Source organism: Elephantulus edwardii, unplaced genomic scaffold (genome assembly GCF_000299155.1).
Source record: "Elephantulus edwardii isolate Elephantulus edwardi_28Jun2011 unplaced genomic scaffold, EleEdw1.0 scaffold00143, whole genome shotgun sequence".
NCBI lineage: Eukaryota > Metazoa > Chordata > Mammalia > Macroscelidea > Macroscelididae > Elephantulus > Elephantulus edwardii.
This window is the reverse complement of record NW_006399893.1, coordinates 810,546-832,027: the sequence shown is the minus strand read 5'-3', so window position 1 is coordinate 832,027 and position 21,482 is coordinate 810,546.

Genomic DNA, 21,482 nt, shown 5'->3' with positions numbered 1-21,482 from the left:
CTCTCCAATGCATAGCACGTAATTGCGAAGACTATAGTCTGGATCAGGGGCACCTAAGTCTCCAGCCTGATGTCATTGCTCTTCAGTACTCTTGAGAGATTCCTCACAGCTGACTTTCCAAAGACAATTTATCTCTTAATTTCCTGGTTGCTGTTACCAAGAGTGCTGACTGTGGAGCCAAGTAAGCTAAAACTGTTAACTATCTCAAGCTCTTCCCCATCCATACTGATGTTGCCAGTTGGCCCAGTGGTGAGAATCTTTGTTTTCTTGATGTTGAGCTTCAATCCATATTGAAGGCTGCAGTCCTTGACCTCCTGCAAGAAGCCAAAGCTAAAGAAAGAAACCAAGAAATCAAAAAGCTGAACAGAAAATTTCTAAAGTCTGCCCAGGACAGCAAAGCAAGACACTATAATGAAATGTGCAGAGAGCTGGAGTCAGAAAATCAAAAGGGCTGAACTTGCTCAGTGTTTCTTAAGCTGAAGGAGTTGAAAAACAAATTTAAGCCACAGGTGGCAATACTTAAGGATATTTTGGGTAGGATGTTGAATGATCCAGGAGGCATTAAAAGAAGATGGAAGCTGAGTGAAATATCTCAGTCACAAAAAGACAAATACTGCACAGTGCCACTGTTGTAAAATGGGACTGACATCAGGGTTTGGGGTAAGACTGAGAAAAACTGGATAAATTATGTATACTGCACTAAAACAGATGAGGGAGAGAACAGTTTAAAAGCAATATATGACAGGGTGTTATGGTTATCAAAAGAGTCCAGAATGAAGGTTTCATAGTAGAGTGTACTCGGGGCAGGAAGATTGTATACTGATGAATGAATTTTTTCTTTTACTTTACAAAGAGAAGAGCAAACTGGGGAGGGGGGAGGGGTGGGTAGGGAGAAAAGTGTAGCAATGAATGAGTGGAAATCCAAAATCTCTGTAAATGTTCATTAAAATTAATAAAATAAAATAAAATTTAAGGAAAAAAGATGGAAGGAGTACACAGTCACTGTATCAGAAGGAATTGGCTGACATAGAAGAATTTCATGAAATAACATATGAGCAAGAGCCTGTGGTGATGAAGAAGGAAGTTCAAGTTGCTCTGAAGGAATTGGAAAAAAACAAAAAAACCCAAAACCAAGGCTCCAAGAGTAGGTGGCATACCAATTGACATGTTTCAACAAACAGATGCTGCTCTGGATGTGACCACTGAGTTGTGCCCAGAAATCTGGAGGACAGCCAGCTGGTCAACTGGAAAAGATCGATATTTATTCTCATTCCAAAGAAAGGTGACCCAACAGAGTGTGGAAATTATCGAACAATATCATTAATATCACATTCAAGCAAGATTCTGCTGAAAATTATCCAAAAATGTTTGGAACAATATGACAACAGAGAACGCCAGATGTGTGGGCTGGATTTAGAAGAGGTCATGGTACTAGGGATATTATAGCTAATGCTAGATGGATCTTGGCAGAAAGCAAAGAATACCAGAAGAATGTCTATCTGTGCTTCATTGACTATGCAAAGGCTTTTGACTGTGTGGATCACAACGAGCTATGGCTGACTCTGAGAAAAATGGGAATCCCAGAACATTTGATGGTGATAATGCGAAACCTATACTTGGACCAAGAGACAGTTGTCAGAACAGAGCAAGGAGACATTACATGGTTCAAAATCAAGAAGGGGGTTCATCAGGGATGTATTTTGTCTCCATACCTTTTCAATCTGTATGCAGAACAGATCATCAGAGACACTGGGCTGTATGAGGAGGAATGTGGCATCAAGATTGGTGGAAGAGTCATCAACAATTTGTGTTAATAGCCCATATTTGATTAAAATAAAATAGACTTACTGAAAGTAAAGAAGCAGTTTGAGCTTGGGAGAAAAGGAATTTTACAAGGTGACATACAACAATCAAAAAAGGTAAAAGAAAAGGAGCATTTTACAACAGCAAAATAAAGAACTTGAAGTACAATACTTTACTGGTAGCTGGTTTTGTTTTCAGTCATATTAAGTCAATAATGACTATGGTCACTCTATGAACAAAAGATCTGAATCTTCTCTATTCTGTACCATCCTCACAGTCCATTTTGAATCCCTTTTTATAATCACTGGGTCAGTTCATTTTGTTGAGGGTCTTCTTTTTTTGTCTGACCCTCGACTTTCCCCAATATGATGTATTTTTCCAAGGACAGGTTCCTCCTGACACCATGCCCAAAGGATGTGAGATGAAGTTTCACCATCCTTGCCTCTAAGGAGCACCTGCTTGCACTTCTTCTGAGAGAAATGTATTTGTTCTTTTAATTGTCATTGGATATTCAGTACTCCCTCAAACAGCACAATTCAAAGACATTGAGTCTTCTTTGGTCATTCTTATTCATTGTTCAACTTTCACGTGCGTAAAAAAATAATTTAAAAAATCATAGCTTGAATCAGGCAGACCTTAGTCTTTCAGCTAACATCATTGCTCATTAGCACTTTGGAGAGGTCATTGACAGCAGATTTTCCCAATGTAACAAGATATCTAATTCCTTGACTGCTGTTACCATGGGTGTTAATTGGTAGTTACAAAGTTAAATTACTACAAAACATTCTTTGATTGGTAGATCATTTTACTTTAATGGTAGTTGTAAAATTAGATCAATGTAGGGCTATATTTATTGGAAACTGAGAGCTCAAGAGGTGGGGCTTCCATGGTGGGAACTTGGGAACTTGATCAGGACTGGCTTAAGAAGACATATGATTATTTTTTTTACTGGATACAATATGATAATTATAAGGGTATGTGAGAGGAGGAAGACTCTCAAGGTCATTACTTCATAATTATGAGTCCCTGAGAATTTGTGCCATAATTACTGATCGTTCCTTTCTTAGAACAGCCTGCTCAGACAGATTTATTCCTGTAAGCATTTGTATAAGAGATCTAAATAAGGCTTGGAGTCTTTTAATGCCAAGGTCTCCTTTTAGAAACATTGTTTTATTGTTGTTGGTGTTGTTACCTTTGCGACTCATAGCGACCCTATGTACAACAGCCCTAAACTCTGCTCTGTCCTGTGCCAATCACACCGTCTCTGACATTCCCATTCCGATTACCCCAGTCACTAAATCAATCCACCTCATAGAGGGCCTTGCCCTCCTGCGCTGTCCCTCCATCCTCCCAAGAATAATGTCCCTCTCCAAGGACTGGTCCCTCCTTACAACATGTCCAAAGTATGTTACACTGAACCTCAGAACCCTTGCCTCCAAGGGGCCGCCTGGTTTGACCCTTTCCAGTATGAATCTGTTTGTTTTCCTAGCAGTCCATGGTACCCTCAATACCCTTCGCCAGCACCACAGCTCAAAGGCATCAATTCTCCTTCTATCCTCCTTAGTGATTGTCCAACTTTCTGATGCATAACAAGTGATAGCAAAGACCATGGCCTGTTTCAGATGCACCTTAGTCTCCAGAGAGACACCATTGCTCTTCAGTACTTTGGAGAGGTCCCTAACAGCAGACTTTCCCATGACAATACGTCTTATTACAGAAGGAAAATGTTTCCTTAGTTTTGTGATTAAGTCTTCTTGGAAGAGGACTACTGGTACCATGTAAAAGAACTCCTGACAGGGAATCACACCTATATCTCAAACGAATCATTTTGGATTTTGTCAGGCACCTCAATTTTAAATTCCCTTATACATTATTTTTTCCTTTTGATCAAGGATTTTGAGAGAAAATCTTTAATCAGTTCACCTACCACTTGAAAGAGGGCATTCTTTAGGGTGAATTTGGAGCAGATGACTATTCTAGAAGACTGCGTCAGTCTTTAGGACTCAAGACACTATACATATGAAAAATATAGCCAAGCACCATCTGGCACTGTCACCATGCCATAAATTTAGCCTCTTGCTCCTGTGGCCTCATTGTATCAGTGTTAGTATGCTGCAAGCCATCACAGGCATAAGGTGGCATCTCTGGTTTGCTCAAGGAGTAGGATTGAGTCCATCTGAACCATAAGCACTTTTGATGAGCATCATTCTTCTCAAAGATATTAAATTTATCTCTTGAGTAATAGCATTTGTTTCAAAAAGCATACACATTTAGTAATTGTGAGGAGCTGCACTGCCCTGCATGTGGTTCCACTGTGCAAAAAGATGGGCATTCTCCTCCCATGCAATTTGCAGTCTCTGACAACCTGCTGGAGGGTCAACTATGAGTTGGTATTAACTCAACGGCACATAACAGCAAAATGTTTTTGACAAACAGCTGTCTGAACAGAATAAACAAACACTCAGAGATCAAAATCAGAAAACGTGTACAGCAGGGTGTATTCCTTCACCACACTTATTCAGTTTGTGTACTGAGCAAATAAATTACAGTAGCTGGACTATATAAAAAAAGAATGTAGTATCAGGATGTGAGGAAGACTCAACAACAACCTGTATTAGGCAGATGATATAATCTTGCTCAAAGAAAGTGAAGATTTGAAGCACTAATTGCAGAAGATCAAAGGCTGCAGCTTTCAATATAAATTCAACAACAAGGCAACATAATTACTCAGAACTGGACCCACAGGTAACATCATAACAAATGGAAAAAAGATTAACATTGACAATGATTTACTTCTACTAGGATTAGCAATCAGCATCCATAGAAGCAGCACTCAAGAACGCAAAAGACTTTTTACGCTGACCAAATCTGCCATGAAGAACTTCTTTAAAGTGCTAAAGAGTAGGATGTTAGTTTAAAGACTAAAGTATGCCTGACCCAAATCATGGTATTCTCATTTGCTTCAAATACATTTGAAAGTTAGGCAATAAATAAACTCACTCAGAAAAACTTCAGTGCTCTGCTCCTTGTCGATCCACAGATTGAGGGTTGGAGTAAACAGATTTGGCCGTATTGGGGCTTGGTCACCAGGGCTGTTTTTAACTCTAGCAGAGTGGATATTGTCCTCAACTACATGGTCTGTATGTTCCATTATTATTATTCTACCCCTGACAAGCTCAACAGCACTCTCAAGGCTGAGAATGGAAGACTGGTCATCAATGGGAAAGCCATCACTATCTTCCAGGAGCGAGATCCTGCCAACATCAAGTGGGGTGATGCTGGTGCTGAGTATGTTGTGGAGTCCACTGGTGTCTTCACAACCTTGGAGAAGGCTGGGGCTCACTTGAAGGGTGGTGCCATATGGGTAATCATTTCTGCTACTTCTGCCAATGCTCTCATGTTTATGATGGGCATGAACCATGAAAAGTATGACAACTCTCTCAAGATTGTCAGCAATCCCTGGCCAAGGTCATCATGACAACTTTGGCATTGTAGAGGGACTCATGACCACAGTCCATGCCGTCGCTGCCACCCAGAAGACTGTGGATGGCCCCTCTGAAAAGCTGCAGTGTGTTGGCCATGGAGCTGCCCAGAACATCATTCCTGCAGCTACTGATGCTGCCAAGGTCTGGGCAAGGTCATCTCTGAACTGAATGGGAAATTTATTGGCATGGCTTCTCTGTCTCCACCCCCAATGTATCAGTTGTGGACCTGACCTGCCATCTGGAGAAAGCTGCCAAATATGATGACATCAAGAAAGTAGTAAAGCAGGCATCAGAAGGGCCCCTCAAGGGTATCCTGGGATACACTGAAGACCAGGTCGTCTCCTGTGACTTTAATAGTGACACCCACTCTTCCATCTTTGATGTTGGGGCTGGCAGTGCTCTGAATGACCACTTTGTCAAACTCATTTGCTGGTATGACAATGAATTTGGCTACAGCAACCAGTGGTCCACCTGATGACTCACACGTCCTCCAAAGAATAAGAACCCCTTGGACCACCAGCCCCAGCAATAGCACTAGAAGAGAGAGAACGAGAAAGAGAGAGAGAGAGAGAGAGACAGAGAGAGAGAGAGAGAGAGATCCTCAGTTGCTGAGGACTCCTTGCCCCAACTCGACCCTCCCACACACTGAGAATCTCCCATCCTTGACACAGTTTCCATCCAGTTACCCTGAGAAAGGGGAGGGGCTTCGAGAACCCATCCTGTCCTGTACCATCAATAAAGTACTCTGTACTCAGGAAAACAACAACAACAACAAAAACAAAACAAAAAAACATACACAACAAAACTCTAGGGAGCTCTAGTGACATAATGACTTCATATGTAGAGAGTTGTACCTCCAACTCAAAGGAGGCAGTTCAAACCACCAATTACTCCTCAGACAAAAGATAAGGGAGATTAAAGAAAAACTGATAATTTTGAATTGTGGTACTATTGAAAAGCATTGAATATACCATGACTGCCAAAGAACACACAACAATGCATTGGAACAATGAATGGAACATGCTTAATCATAGGGGCAAAGATGATAAAACTTGGTCTCACATACTTTTGGCATGTTGTCAGAAGTTGCCAATTCTTGGGAAAAGAGACCATACTTAGAAAAGTAGAGGATCAGCCAAGGAAAAGAAGACCCTCAGTGAGATGGAGTAACTATAATGATGGGTTTGAACATAATGGAGATTGTGAAAATGGTACAGAATTGGAGAGGGTTTTCATCTGTTGTTCATAGAATCATGAGTAGGAGTTGACTGTAGTTGTTATTGTTGTTAAGTGCCGTCGAGTCGCAGGCGACTCATAGCGACCCTACGAAGGAGAGTGCTCGACCCTTGGGTGCCTTTTATCCTCTCTCCAGGTTCATAGGGTTTCTGGAGGCAAGCTATTATGGAAGTGGATGCCACTCCTCCTTCCAAGCTTGTTTTCATTGGGGAGCTCCACCCCACTCTCTGTCCACATTGGGTAGCAGGGAGTTGACTAACTGCACCTAATAATTTTTGCAATGACATGTTGCTGTTGTTGTTATCTGCCATCGAGTCACCAACTACCCATAGTGACCCTATGTACAGCAGCTCTGAACCCCTGCCCTGTCCTGAGTCAGTCTCACTATTTCCAACACACCAACCCCATCGTTCCAGTTACTGTATTAATCTATCTCCTCCAGGGCCTTCCTCTCCAGCACTGTCCCTGTACCATTGGAGAATGATGTCCTTCTTCAAGCACTAATCCCTCCTGGCCACGTGCCCAAAGTATGAGAGACAGAGCTTCAAAATCCTAGCCTCCAAGGAGAAAACTTGGTTTCACCCTCTCCAGGACAGACCTATAATTGTCATTAATTCATTAAAAATATAGCATTCATTCATTATCCATTGTCTAAGAGAAAAAAATTCTCTAAGGAGGGGAAATCTGGGGGCTGAGATCCATGCATTCAGATCAGTTGGCTGTACTGGCCACTGCTTGAGTTAACAAAGGTATTGTCACACTGTGCCATTAGTCATAAGTTCTAGAAAAGAAAAAAAAGAAAGATTCATGAAGAAAAACTTCCCAAAAGGAGAAAAATAGGGCAAATAATACAAACCCAGTAATAATAATAATAATGAGCTAAGTTCTTCTGATTGTTATTATAAGATAAAATATGAATAAAAGGTAAAAATAAATAATTAATATGAAAATTGTTAAAATGCTTATAACAAATATGCATAATCGAGCTTCTAGATTTGCACAGGACATAGAAAAGTCAATAGCTTTTACTAACTGATGAAAGTTTACTTACACAGCAAAGCCATTTTAAGGGGAATAAGTTAAAATTTAAACAATAATTTTAATGTCCTTTTCTTTCCAAATCTATGAAGTAAGAACACCTACTTTGTAGAAGACAAAAAGAACAATAAACTACATGGTAAGTAGGAGACACAGTCTGATAATTTTAACTGCCAGAATATTCCTATTTTCTTACTCTTTTGTTTGGAGAATCTTATCTACTCTCACAGCCATCTACTTCTGCTAACAGAGTTCTGAATTTCAATTTGAACCTTTTAGCCTTTTGAACCATCCAGGTGTGAGCCAGTGTTTTCTTCAAGTGGAAGAATTGAAACTAAGACTTAACTCCCAGTATGTTAGCAGCAGGAAGATTAATATTAATTAATTAAGAAAGGGACAAGCCAAGTCACCTTCACTGAGATACAAGAGTCCTTTAACTGGTGTTTTTTCTAATAAACAAAATCCGAGCTTGAATCATAGGTTGAATAATTAAGCTTGCTTTCATTTATCAAAAACGTCTTTAACTTGTTTACAGTTTTCTTTGGAATGTTGAATCAAAGGTTTGCAATACTGTAATAGGTCATATTCAGGTCAAGTTGGTGCCCGAGGAGATCCACTGGGCCAGTAGTAATATTCCCCCCCCCCCAAGTAAACCATTTTATTTGAGTGGACTTGAATTAGCTTTTTCCCCCCTTTTAAAAATTTTATTCTGATTTCTTTACAAGGTTTTAATACATTGCTTTCCACAAAAGATTCTTCCCATTTCCTTCTCTCCACCCACCCATCAAATTGTGCAACCCAAGCTATAAAGTCCAAGTGAAACAATCCTCAAATCTTAAAAGACCATAGGTAACATTTTAGTCCAAAGCAATTGTAGATATCTGGAAAGCTTCAGTATTTGATTTTTGTTGTTGTTGTTGTACCATTAGTTCTTTCTGTTAGTCTCAAGAGTTAACGACAGTAGAAACAATAAAATCTTTGAAAAATTGGAAAGATTGTATATATTTTTTTATTTGTCTGGTAAAATAGACAGCTACATACCTACACTGGGAGGAGGAGTGCCATCCACTTCCGTAATAGCTTGCCTCCGGAAACCCTATGAACCTGGAGAGAGGAAGAAAGGCACCCAAGCGTCAAGGACTCTCCTTCGTAGGGTCGCTATGAGTCACCTGCGACTCAACAGCACCTAACAACAACAACAACATACCTACAAATGATTTTTAAGGGTCATCAGGTAGGAATATTCTTGAGAATTTTCTTAGCTTCAAATGAAGCAGTAGCTTGATGACTGGGTAAATCAATCCAGTGAGCATGCATTGCTGCAAATCTACAATAACGAGTGCCTGAAAATAATTGCTAATACAAGCTTGTAACCATTAAAGATTAAAGGATGGATAAAGTCAATCTGCCATTCAAGCACAGCTCTGATAGGCAGGAGAAATCTCTCAGCTGGAGCTTTATAAGGTTTGCCAAAATTAAACTAAGAATGCATAGCTACTTTTTCAGCCGTTTCATAAAAGTTCCCCCAGCAATACATCTTTAATATTGCTACCACCTTATCTCTTCTCAAGTGAATATTTATATGTGATGCCTCCAATATAGACGCTTGCATGGGTTTGGAGAGGAAAAGTTTTCCTTTTCAGTGTGGCTTCGTAGGCTTGTGAAAGCTGGACAATGCATAGGGAAGGCTGAAGAAGTGATGCCTTTGAATTGTGGTGTTGGAGAACAGTGGCTAGACAGGGATGGTTGAAAAAAAGTAAACAAACCTGTCTCATCAGAAGTGTAGCCAAAATGCTCCTTTCAAAGCAAAGATAGTGCAACTTTATCTCACATTCTTTGGGTATGTTATCAGGAGAGGCCAGTCTCTGGAAAGAGGAGACGGAAGTTAATAGAAGGATCAGGAGCATAAGCAGTGCCTCATTGACTGTGAAGATGGGGCCAGACCAAGGAGTGCTGTATTCTGTTGTACATCGGGTTGTTAGGAGTCAGCACCAACTTGACAGCATCTAAGGACAAGGAGTTCTCATTGGTTTTCATCCATATCCCAGAGGTGCAAAGTTGGGGACAACTATGCTTTATTTTCCCATTTCTGAACCTCATCATATGAGGCTGGACTTCGATGTAACAATAAATCTTTTGAGGCCTGGAGGAGTTTTCTGTAAGCTTACCAAAGGGGTTGTACATCATCGAAAGCAATGCCTTACTGTGAGGGACCATGACTGTTAAAAGTTTCTGAGAATCCTTAACAGGATGAAAACAAAGGTGTGTGTGACCTTCAAAGCTGAGAGAAAGAACATGGTCTTGGTTTTTCCAGGTAAACAGGCAAATTACACTAATGACGTCGTAGAACCTCTTTAACTAAAGAAACCAGAAAATAAACACAGCAGGTACGATTACAGTCCTGAGACCCTGGGTTTCAATGGGAAAGCAAAAGAAATAATTCAAATAAAGACTGAAGGAAGAAACTGAATAAAAATGACATGTAAGGAGACAGACAAAATAGCATGGCATGACCATATTTAATGTTTACAGGTAACGTTCTGACCACTATTGGAAGCAGGAAATGTGGCCATGTCCATACCAGCAACCAGCTGATGACAAGACAGGTGCTACTTCTTCTTGTTAGCCTTCACCTTCCAGTGATCAGGGAAGCCACTCCCCAACCTGTCCACCCACTAAGCAGCCAGCATGGACCTCTCAGCCATGCCCAGTTCCACCAGAGGCCAGACTTGCACCATTTTGTATCTGTCATAAGGATCACATTTCCATCTCTGCAGGCAGACACACCTTGCCTTAGATGGTGACAGTAACACTTCTGGCTAGGATCCTTGCCTCTCACTGGACACCCTTGTGGATTCCACATCCAGAATGCCTAGCCCCCACTTGGCACAGTGCACCCTCCATGGAGAGTGTCATCTTGGGGCATCTCAAGTTGTCAGTGATTACCTGTTCACACCAACACAGCATGTCATCTATGCCTGGGTGTGCTGCTTGTCCTCATCCCCTGGACTAGTAAAGACACCATGATTGACAAGAAAAGATACCACCCTAGGTACATCAAAGGCGAGCTGTGACTCTGTTCCAGGCTGAGTTCACCACTCCCAGAATCCACCCTAAAATAAAAGAGGGGTACCCTGGCCCAGCTTACATCTTAGACCCTCAATCTCTCAGATGAACAGAAATTCTGTCCTGACTGGGCACCCCAACTCCGCCTACTGCTGAGATATTAGACACACTGTCTCAGACCTGACATCTTGCCACTACCCCCTATCACAGAGTCAAAAGGGCCTGTCAGGTGCCCAGCACCACCACCGCCACTCCCTGAAAGAGTTCTTTTTTCCTCATTTTATCTTTTCACGTTTTGAGAGGTTTGTTTTGTTTTTTTTTGGGGGGGGGGGAGGGTTTAGGTTGGCTTAGTTTCTGATTTCTTCACCCTTAACTTCTTCTCTTTTACTCCCCCCCCACCTAATTTCCCTTGCTTGCCTTTTTGCCTTTTTATTCTCATTCTTCCTCCTTTTATACCCTTCTCAGTTTGGTTATTGCTTTTTCATTCACTGTACAATATTAGAGAGAGAGTTACGTTGGCCGAGTGTACAGAAAGTTATGCTACCAAGCCCAAGGTGGGTGATTTTAATCTGCGCCTTCAGGCCTGGTTCAAATTGGTTTTCTGTCAAACATTCTTCTAAGTGGTATAGCACTGGTCTGTGCATTGCTTTACATGTTGCTGTGATGCTAAACACTGTGACACCGATGTGTCAAATGTGATAATGGTTACTCATGGTGGAGAGTGTTTGGTGGAGCTCCACGATTAAAACAAGCCTGGAAGCAGGAAAGGCATCCACGTCCAAAATAGCTTGCCTCTGGAAACTCTATGTACGAACAGTGCTCAGGCCTTTTGTTCATAGGGTCTCTATGAGTCTTCTATGTCTTCTACAACTTGATGGCACCTAACAACAACAACAACAACAACAACATACAATCTTGCTGATTTGAGGAATTCTCTTGTTTGTTTTGTTTTACTTCCTCCTTTCTCTTCCCTGCCTGGAAATGGACTGTAGCAGTGTCCACACAGCCTTGCACATGCCTCCTGCAGCCTCACTCTTTGGAAACACTGGGTTATATTCCTAGTAGTGGAATAGCTGGGTCACACGGAGTTTCTATGTTCAACTTTTTGAAGAAGCGCCAAACTGTCTTACAGAGTGGTTGCACCATTTTATAATCCTACCAACAGTGTATGAGAGTTCCCACCCTTACACATTCTCTCCAACATTTATTACTTGCTGCCCTACTAAACTTTGCCACTGCTACTGGGGTGAGAGGGTATCTCATTGTAGTTTTTATTTGGATCTCTCTTAGTGACAGTGATTTTGAAAATTTCTTTATGTGTCTGTTGGCCAAATGTCTTCCTTTATGAAAGGTCTTTCCATGTCTTTTGCCCATTTTGCAATTGGAATTTAGAACTGAGACACAAACAGAGATTTGTACACCAATGTTCATACCAGTGTTATTCTTCATCACAAGAATATGGGAACAGCCCAAATGTCCAACCCACAACTGAATGGACTGAAAAACTGTGGTGCATTCACATGATGGAAAACCATGTGGCACCCAGGAACAACAATTTTTATTTGAATTTACCAGCTGCTCCATGAGATGGGCAATCTCTTCCCATGAGATTTCATGACTGAAAACCCACTGAAAGGTCAGCTATGCATCAGTTAAAACAGAAACAACTGTTTCAACACTCTAGAAGCTATACAGAGATGTTGTTGTTATTATGTGCCAGAGTTGCCTGCAACTCATAGTGACCCTTTGTACAACAGCTCTGAACCTTACCTTACCCTGAGCCACTCTCACTGTCTCCAACAAACCTATCCTCATTACCCCCATTTACTGTGTCAATCCATTTCTTCTGGTGGTTTTCAAAATCCTAGCCTCCAAGGAGAAACTTGGTTTCACCATCTCTAAGACAGACCTATTTGTTTTCTTGGCAATCCATGGTATATTCAAGACTCTTCTCCAGCACCAGAACTCAATGGCATCAATTATTCTTCTGTCATCCTTAGTCACTGTCCAGCTCTCTGATACATAACAAGTATTGCGAAGAGCATGGCCTGGATCAGGTGCACCTTAGTCTCTAGACTGATATTGTTGCTTCTTAGTACTCTAGAAAGTTTCCTGATATTAGATTTACCTAATGCAATTAGTCTTTGGATTTCCTGACTGTTGGTGACAAGAGTGCTGGTCGTGGAACTGAGCAAGCTGTAACTGTTAACAGCCTTAGTCTCTTCTCCATCCATCACGGTGCTGCCAATTGGCCCAGTGGTGATAATCTTTGTCTTCCTGATGCTGAACTTCAATCCATACTAAAGACTGCAGTCCTTGACTTTCTGCAGCAAATGCCTAATGGCCTCCTCAATTTCAGCAAGCAAAGTTGTTTAATCTGAATAATGTCTTTCCAATCACTTGCTATGCAGCTGAGAGCTGGACAATGAATAAGGATGACAGAAGAAGAATTGATGCCTTTGAGCTGTGGTGTAGGAGAAGAGTACTAAATATCCCATGGACTGTGAAAAGAACGAACAAGTATCTTAGAGAAAGTGCAGCTAAGTGCTCCTTGGAAGCAAAGGTGATAAAGCTTTGTCTCACATATTTCTGGTATGTTACTAAGAGAGACTTTAGGGAGACATCATGTTTAGAAAGGTGGTGGATCAGTGAAAGAGAGGAAGACTCTCAACCAGATAGATTGACACATTGACTGCTGCAAGGGGCTCAAGTGTATCAGAAAGTGTGAGGATGGCACAGGCTAGGACAGGTTGCAGATCTGTTGTCAATAGAGTCGCTTTGAGTCTCACATGACTCGATGGCACCTAACAATAGCAATAACAGATCCCACTTCCATTAGTGTTATTGGTTCTTTATTATATCTTATTTTATGAAATGGTTTCATGCCAACTAATTCTTTTGGGTACAGTAACTCTGTTCCTTCCATCTTCTCTTGTTGTTGCCTTTTTCATTCACGATTTTGCCTGTAGAGTTCTTCAATGTTACAACTCACAGCTTGATTTTTTTCCAGTTCTTTCATCTTGGAAAATGTGGAGTGTGTTCTCTCTCTTGCTTTTGTTGTTATTATTTGCCAGAGTGCAACTGTGCAACATTTGCAACTCATAGTGACCCTAAGTACAACAGCCCTAAACCCTGCTCTGTCACTGCCTCCAACACACCTACCCCAATTACCCCAGTCACTGAATCAATCCATCTCATTGAGGGTCTTCCTCTCCTGCACTGTCCCTCCACCCTTCTAAGCATGATGTCCCTCTCCAAAGACTGATACTGCCTTGCAATATGTCCAAAGCATGTCAGACGAAGCTTCAGAATCTTTGCCTCCAAGGAGCAGCCTGGCTTCACTCTCTCCAGAACAAACTTGTTTGTTCTCTTCCCTCTTAGAATTCTAATTTTAACTTCTTGCACAGATCATTGTAATATATTTTGCTTTGTCTTCTTGAGCTTCCCTTTGAAATCTTCTATTCAGCTTTCTTACTTCAGCATTTCTTCCCTTGTTTTGACTTCTTTTCATTTCAATGCAATTTTTAGAATTTCATGGTTTCATTCTGACTTCTGAAAGTAGGACAGCCTTTGGAATGTGAATGTGATGCACGTGATGAAGAACATGGAACATACCATGGACTCCTAAAAGTGGGGGAGGAATCTATCTTAAAGGAATTATAATCAGAGTATTCCTTGGAGGCAAGGATGGTGAAACATTGTCTCACCTACTTTGGGTCTATTTTTAGGAGAAACCAGTCCTTGGAGAGAGAGCTCATGCTGAAAAAGGTAGAAAGTCAGTAAAAGAGAGACTCTCAGGGAGATGGATTGATGCAGTGACCGCCATAACTGACTTGACTGAGTATGACAGAGATCAGGAGATGGTGCAGGATATGACAAGGTGCAGATCTGTTGTTCCTAGGGTGGCTGTAAGTTAACGTGACAGGCCCTAACAACAACAACAATTGAACTATCTTTAATTAAATACCAAAAGAAGAGAACTACATTTAAACAATTCTCCTAAATTAACATATAGCTTCATTCAGAAACCAGAAAATATCTTAAAATACACAAAGTATAATAAACTTACAATGCTAAAAATAGGGAGCCAGAGGCATCAGTCTATAAATGAGGACAATTATAATGCAAAAAGAAGGGACAAGTAGTGCACCTACAGATCTTCTAAATTGAGAGAAAAAGCAAAGTAATCAAGATCAAGTGGATTTTGGAACAGAATAGTAATTAACAAGGTCACCACCAATAAACTATCTAATCATAACAAAAAAAGAAGAAAATTGTCAAGATTTCGTAAACTTTAAAACAGCCCCGGAAGTATCATATAAAATCTTCCATAAGTAACCTGAACTCAGCACAGAAAAGGAGTTGCAACAAAGAAAGTAGACACACAACAAGAATGAGGTCACCAAAATGGCAACAATGAAGCCTACCTGACGATAATTACACTGCATATGAATGGATCAAATGCAATAATCAGGAGGGGGAAAGCATGGATGAGAAAACCAGCCCATCAGTACGCTGTCTACAGAAGACATTCCTGAGATGCAAGGTCAAAGGTAGACTAAAACACAAGGAATGGAAAAATGTATGGAACAAAGGACAATTAAAAAAAATAGCAGAGTGACAATGTTAATTTCTAATAAAATGGATTTTAACACACACATACACACACAAAAACCCACCTAACAAAAGAGACTAGGAAGGATTTTTCAAAAATAATTAAAGAATCAGTTGAACAAGAAGCTACAGCTACAATTAAAAACTACACACCTAATGATAACTCTCCAATTTACATAAATAAATATTAACAAATTTGAGTGGAAAACTCTGCAGTAATAGTAGTAGATTGTTATTGTTCATGTTGTTGATTACTGACCCATAGCTGACCCTCCATTGGGTTTTCAGAAGTAGTTAATTGCATGGGAGGAGATTACCTATTCTTCTCCTGCAGAACAGCTGGCAGATTCAAGCCCTGTGCATTCAGGATTGCAGTACAGGTTCTTACCACTAGGCTACCAGACCTATGGGGGTAGTAGACTATACTAAACCATTGTTTTATGATGAATAGAGCAAGAACTTAACAGCAACAGCAACATAGAGAGAGAGCTCAGTTTGCCTAGTGGACAGAAAGTGATGCAAGCCTGGTTTTAATTGTTTTTGGTCAAACATTCTTCTAGGTGGCATAGCACTGGTCTGTCTATTTGCTATACAGAGGTAACTCATGGTTGCTGTGATACTAAATAGAATGTTAGTATGAATGCTGTCTCCATACCTTTTTAATCTATGCTGTCTCCATACCTTTTTAATCTATGACCCTGATGTGTCAAATGTGATAATGGTGACCCATGGTGAACAGTGTTTGGTGGCACTCCCCAATTAAAACATGCTTGGAAGAAGGAGTGGAATCCACTTCTAAAATAACTTGCCTCCGGAAACTCTATGAACGTGGAGAAAGGATGACAGTTATACAAGTGTTCAAGTCTTTCGTTCATAGGTTTCCTCTGAGTCGTCTACAACTCGACAGCACTCAACAACAGCAACAATGAAGAACTGTACTCTAAAACTTTGAGTACAAAAACCTAGGTGAAATTAGTAAATTTTTGAAACCTACCAAAATTAACACATATAGAGGTAGAAATTTTCATAGCTCCACCACAAAAGAAGAAACAGAACAGGTCATAAAAATATTCTCTACCAAAAAAAAATCCTGGCCCACATGTCTTCACCAGTGAATTCTACCAAACATTCAGAGAAAAACTGACACTAATTCAACTCAAACTATTTCAGAATATAGAAAAAGATTGAATACTCCTGAATTTATTCTCTGAAGCAAGCATAACCCTGATACCAAAGCCAATCAAAAACAAGCGTAAAAAAGAAAATTATAGACTAATATTCTTCATTTCTTTATAAACATCAATGTAAAAATTCTCAATAAAATCCTCATCAACATCATATTTAAAAATGAGATTCATCTCAGATATTCAAGGGTGGTTCAACTAAAAAAAATTTGTGTAAACGACCCCAAATATCAAATAAAGGGCCACAAGATTATGTAAGTTGATCCAGAAAAGGCAATATAATTTCTGACAAAAATGCTTAAAAAATAGAATAAGAAGGGAAACTCCTCAACATAATTAAAAACATATATACAAAATCACTAGTCAACATTACTCTAGATGGAGAGAAACTAAGTCATCTCTCTTGTGAATGGGAGCTGGACAAGGTTGCCTTTTATGCTCCTGTGAAATCTATACTTGGACCAGGAAACAGTGGTCAGAACAGAGTAAGGAAACACCACATGGTTCAAAATAAGAAAAGGAGTGTGTCAAAGATGCATGCTGTCTCCATACCTTTTTAATCTCTAAGAGTAACAGATTATTTTGGAAGACTAACGGTGTCTCTTTGGAGACGAAGGTGCCCCTGATACAGGCCATGGTCTTTGCAATCACTTGTTATGCATCAGAGAGCTGGACAATGACTAGGGAGGACAGAAGGAGAATTGACGCCTTTGAGCTGTGGTGCTGGAGAAGAGTATTGAATGTACCATGGACTGCCAAGAAAACAAACAGATTCATCCTAGAGAGGGTTAAACCAGGCTACTCCTTGGAGGCAAAGATTCTGGGGCTTCGTCTGACATACTTTGGACATGTTGCAAGGAGAGACAGGTCTTTGGAGAGGGACATCATGCTGGGTAGAGTAGAGGGACAGCGCAGGAGGGGAAGACCCTCTATGAGGTGGATTGATTCAGTGACTGGGGTAATTGGGATGGGTGTGTCAGAGGCATTGCAATTGGCACAAGAGAGAGCAGGGTTTAGGGCTGTTGTACATAGGGTCACTATGAGTCACAAACGACTTGACAGCACATAACAACAACAACAACAACAACATACTTTATAAGGAGGAATGTGGCATCAGAATTGGAGGAAGACTCATCAACAACCTACATTATTCAAATGATACAACCTTGTTAACCTAAACTGAAGAGGACCTGAAGCATTTGCTGTAGAAGGTCAAGGACTATAGTCTTCAGTATAGAATGAAACTCAACATCAAGAAGACAAAGATTCTTACCCCTGGGCCAATTGGTAGCACCATAATAGATGGAGAAGGAACTAAAGTGGTTAACAATTTCATCTTGCTTAGATCTACAATCAACACTTGGCATCACCAGCCACGAAATCAAAAGATGAATTGGTCTGGGGTAAGCAATGTCAAGAACTTCCTCAAAGTGTTGAAGAGCAACAAGGAGACTAGGGCCATGGCCTTCACAATTACTTATTATGCATTAGAGAGCTGGATAATGACCAAAGACAACAGAGAATTGATGCTTTTGAGTTGTGTTGCTGGAGAAGAGTATTGAACATATCATAGAACACTAGAAGAACAAACAGGTTTATCCTGGAAAGGGTGAAGTCACTTGGAGGCAAGGATTTTAAAATCCACCTCACATATTTTGAGTATGTGGTCGGGAGGGACCAGTCTCGGGAGAAAAGCTTCATGTTTGGAAGGGTAGAGAAACAGCTCAGTAGAGGAAGACCCTAGATGAGCTCGATTGATACAGTAAGTGAGGTAATGGGGATAGGAGTGCTGGAGACAGTGAGACTGGCTCAGCAGAGAGCAGAGTTCAGAGCTATTGTAGATCTGATCATTATGAGTTGCAGGCAACTTGATGGCACATACCAACTATTCAATATATCTCCATAGCTATTCAATCTCTCTGCTGAGCAAATCATTCGAGAAGCTGGATTTTATGAAGAAGAGTTTGGCATCAGAAAGAAGGAAAACTTATCAACAACCTGCATTAGGTAGATAACACAACCTTGCTTGCTGAATGAAAGTGGAGAGGACTTCAGGTGCTTGCTGCAGAAGATCAAGGAAAACAGACTTCAATGTGGATTACATGTCAATACCAAGAAAACAAAAATCTTCACTATTGGGCTATTTGCAACAGAAGGAGCGATTGAAGTTGGCAATGATTTAATCTTGCTTGGATCCACAATCAGCACAGGAACATCAGTCAGGAGATCTGGCAGCGTATAGCATTTGGAGACCTCTCCAAAGTCCTAAAGAGGAATGATGGGCAATTTAAAGATGAAGGTGCACTTGATCCAAGTCATAATCTTTCCAATCTCCTGCTAAGCATCTAAGAACAGGACAATGAATAAGGATGATAGAAGAAGAATCAATGCCTTTGAGTTGTGGTATTGGAGAAGAGTACTGAATGGACTGACAAAAGAACAGAGATATGTCTTGGAGACCGTGCAACCAGAGTGCTCCTTAGAGGCACTGCCTCTTGGAGGCAAGGATTTTGAAACTTTGTCTCACAAACTTTGAGCATGTTGTTAGGAGGGACTATTCCTTGGAGACAGACATAATGCTTGGAAAGTTGGTGGGTCAGCGAAAGAGAAGATGACCCTCAATGAGATGATTTGACAGTGTCTGCAGCAACAGGCTCAAGGATGTTGGGATGATAAGAATGGTGCAGGATAAGTTGATAGGGCCATGCACAACTAACAATTGTGCATGACTCAATGGCACCAAACAGCAACAACAACAACTATTCAATATTATTTTATAAATCCTAGCCAGAGCATTAAGAAATACAAGGTATCCAAATTGACAAGGAAAGAGTAGAACTAGCTGTTTGCAGATGATAATGGTCCTATACCTGGAAAACCTCAAGGATTTAGCAATAAAATAACTGCATCTAATTGAATCTGCAAAATGGCAGGTTTACAAGATCAACATAGAAAGATGAGCCAGCTTCTTCTATATTAACAAAGAGAATTTTTAAAAGAAAGTAAAAAAAAATATCATTGACCACAGACACGCAAAAGATTACTTAGAAATAAGTCTAACCAGATACACAAAATATCTATATACGAAAACTACAAAATTGAAGCACTACTACAAACAACCCAGAGAGACTTGCATCAGTAGAATATACCATGCTCACATACTGGAAGATGTCAGATTGTGAAAATGTATAACATTGTGAAAATATATATACTGTCAAAAGTGACTTGTAGACAGAATATACAGGCAAAGGTCAGCCTTACACTTGGTGGAGAGAAAATGCCTTCAGTCTCCATCACAGCTCTCTTAGCTGAGATTGTAAGTATTAAATATTTAGTAGAAGTTTGAACTAACTATAATTTTCTCTTGAAGGCTTTGTGATCCCTTTCAGTCAAATAGAACACCAGGACTATTATTAGGAATGCTTGTTGAGAGTTAGAACAGACCAATAAATTTATTAATATACTATGATACTGTAGATCCTTTTTTTGTGTAGAGATTTACACAGAAAAAAAATATCAAATGAGTAACTGGCTTTTCGAATTGTTCCTTACAGTTCATAAAGAAGGCTATCTGTGGAAGGTTAGATCTGGTTTTTTAAATTGTTTGGTTTGGGGGTATTTTTCTTACATTTTTTTTGTGTTTGTTTTATCTGACGCCTTCATGTCAGGTGTTTTTTGTTATTCATTGGCTCCAGAGTCCCTTGCTTGGTGCTGCTGGGAGCAGACACCACCAGGACACTGGCTTTCTGCAATACCACTGAGGACTGTGGAAAATGCAGGGCTCCAAACTGACCACATTTGGGTGTGAGGACACGTAAGGTGTTCTTTACATGTACCAGGAACAAAAGCTGCTGCAGAATCAGAATCAGGAGGTTACAGGGAAAACAAGGGCTTAATAACTTTCTACCTGCATCACTAGGGAGCTCTGGGTGGCTTAGTGGTAAGAAACTTGGTTGTGATATCAAAGGCACATGCTTTGAAATACCAGCCTCTCTGCTGGTAGCAATCTTCTCCCATGCAATTTACTGCCTCTGAAAACCCTCTGGAGGTAAGCTATGGGTCGTTCAAACTAAACAGTACACAGTAACAACAATTGGATCATTTGTCATAACAGCCAGGAAATAATTAGCCACATGCATGGAAATACATTGGGCACAATCCTCCCACCCTGATCCCTGCCCCAGCCCAGGACCTATCCCTCGTGGTTCTTCTTATTGCTACATGAGGCTTGCCTCCAGCTCACCTAAACCTCTGAATCTCACCTCTACAGGTTTACTTTTTTCCCTATGAGCTACACAAATGTCAAGCTCAGAAACAAATAGCCTGTAGATACTTTGACTGGGTCCTGAGGCTACTCTCTCAAATTGCCTTTAATGTTGAGGCAAGAGAGAAGGAGATGCTTTGCCTCCTGCTGTTTCTGCAGCTGCTGAGGCTCCAGCCATCAGATATGACTTGCCTATCCAGGCCTTAGTCCAGGGCCAAGGCTGGGATGCAGAGAGAACAAGCTTGCACAAACCCTTCTCCTTGTATTCCCTGCACTGAACAGAACACTACTTACAGTGCTCAGGAGCTGCTCAGTTATGTTCTCTCTGGGGCCCACTCTCTCAATTCAGTCAGCCACCCAGCTGCCATGTTGGACAAAGGGAGCTCGCATTTGGCTGGTCTGATTAACAAAGATAAGGAGTCCTGGTGGCCTAGTAGGTAAGGAGTTACACTGTGTTAGTGGTGTTGTTGTTGTGTACCAGACTCAGAACCGACCTACCAGTGGGTTTTCAGAAACAGTTAATCACACAGGAGGAGATTGCCCGTCCTCTCCTGCAGAGCAACTGGTGACCTCGAACTGCGCACCTTCAAGACTGCAGCATAGCTTCTTGACAAAAGGCCACCAGAGCTCCCTAGGAGTTATACTTCCAAACAAAAAGTAGGTGGTTCAAATCCACCAACTGCTCCGCAGAAGAAAGAACGGGAATGAATATCTTCCTGTGTGTTTACAGCCTTGTAAAACTCACTGGAGTGTCAGTAATGAGTCAACTCCGACTCAAAAACAATGAATGAG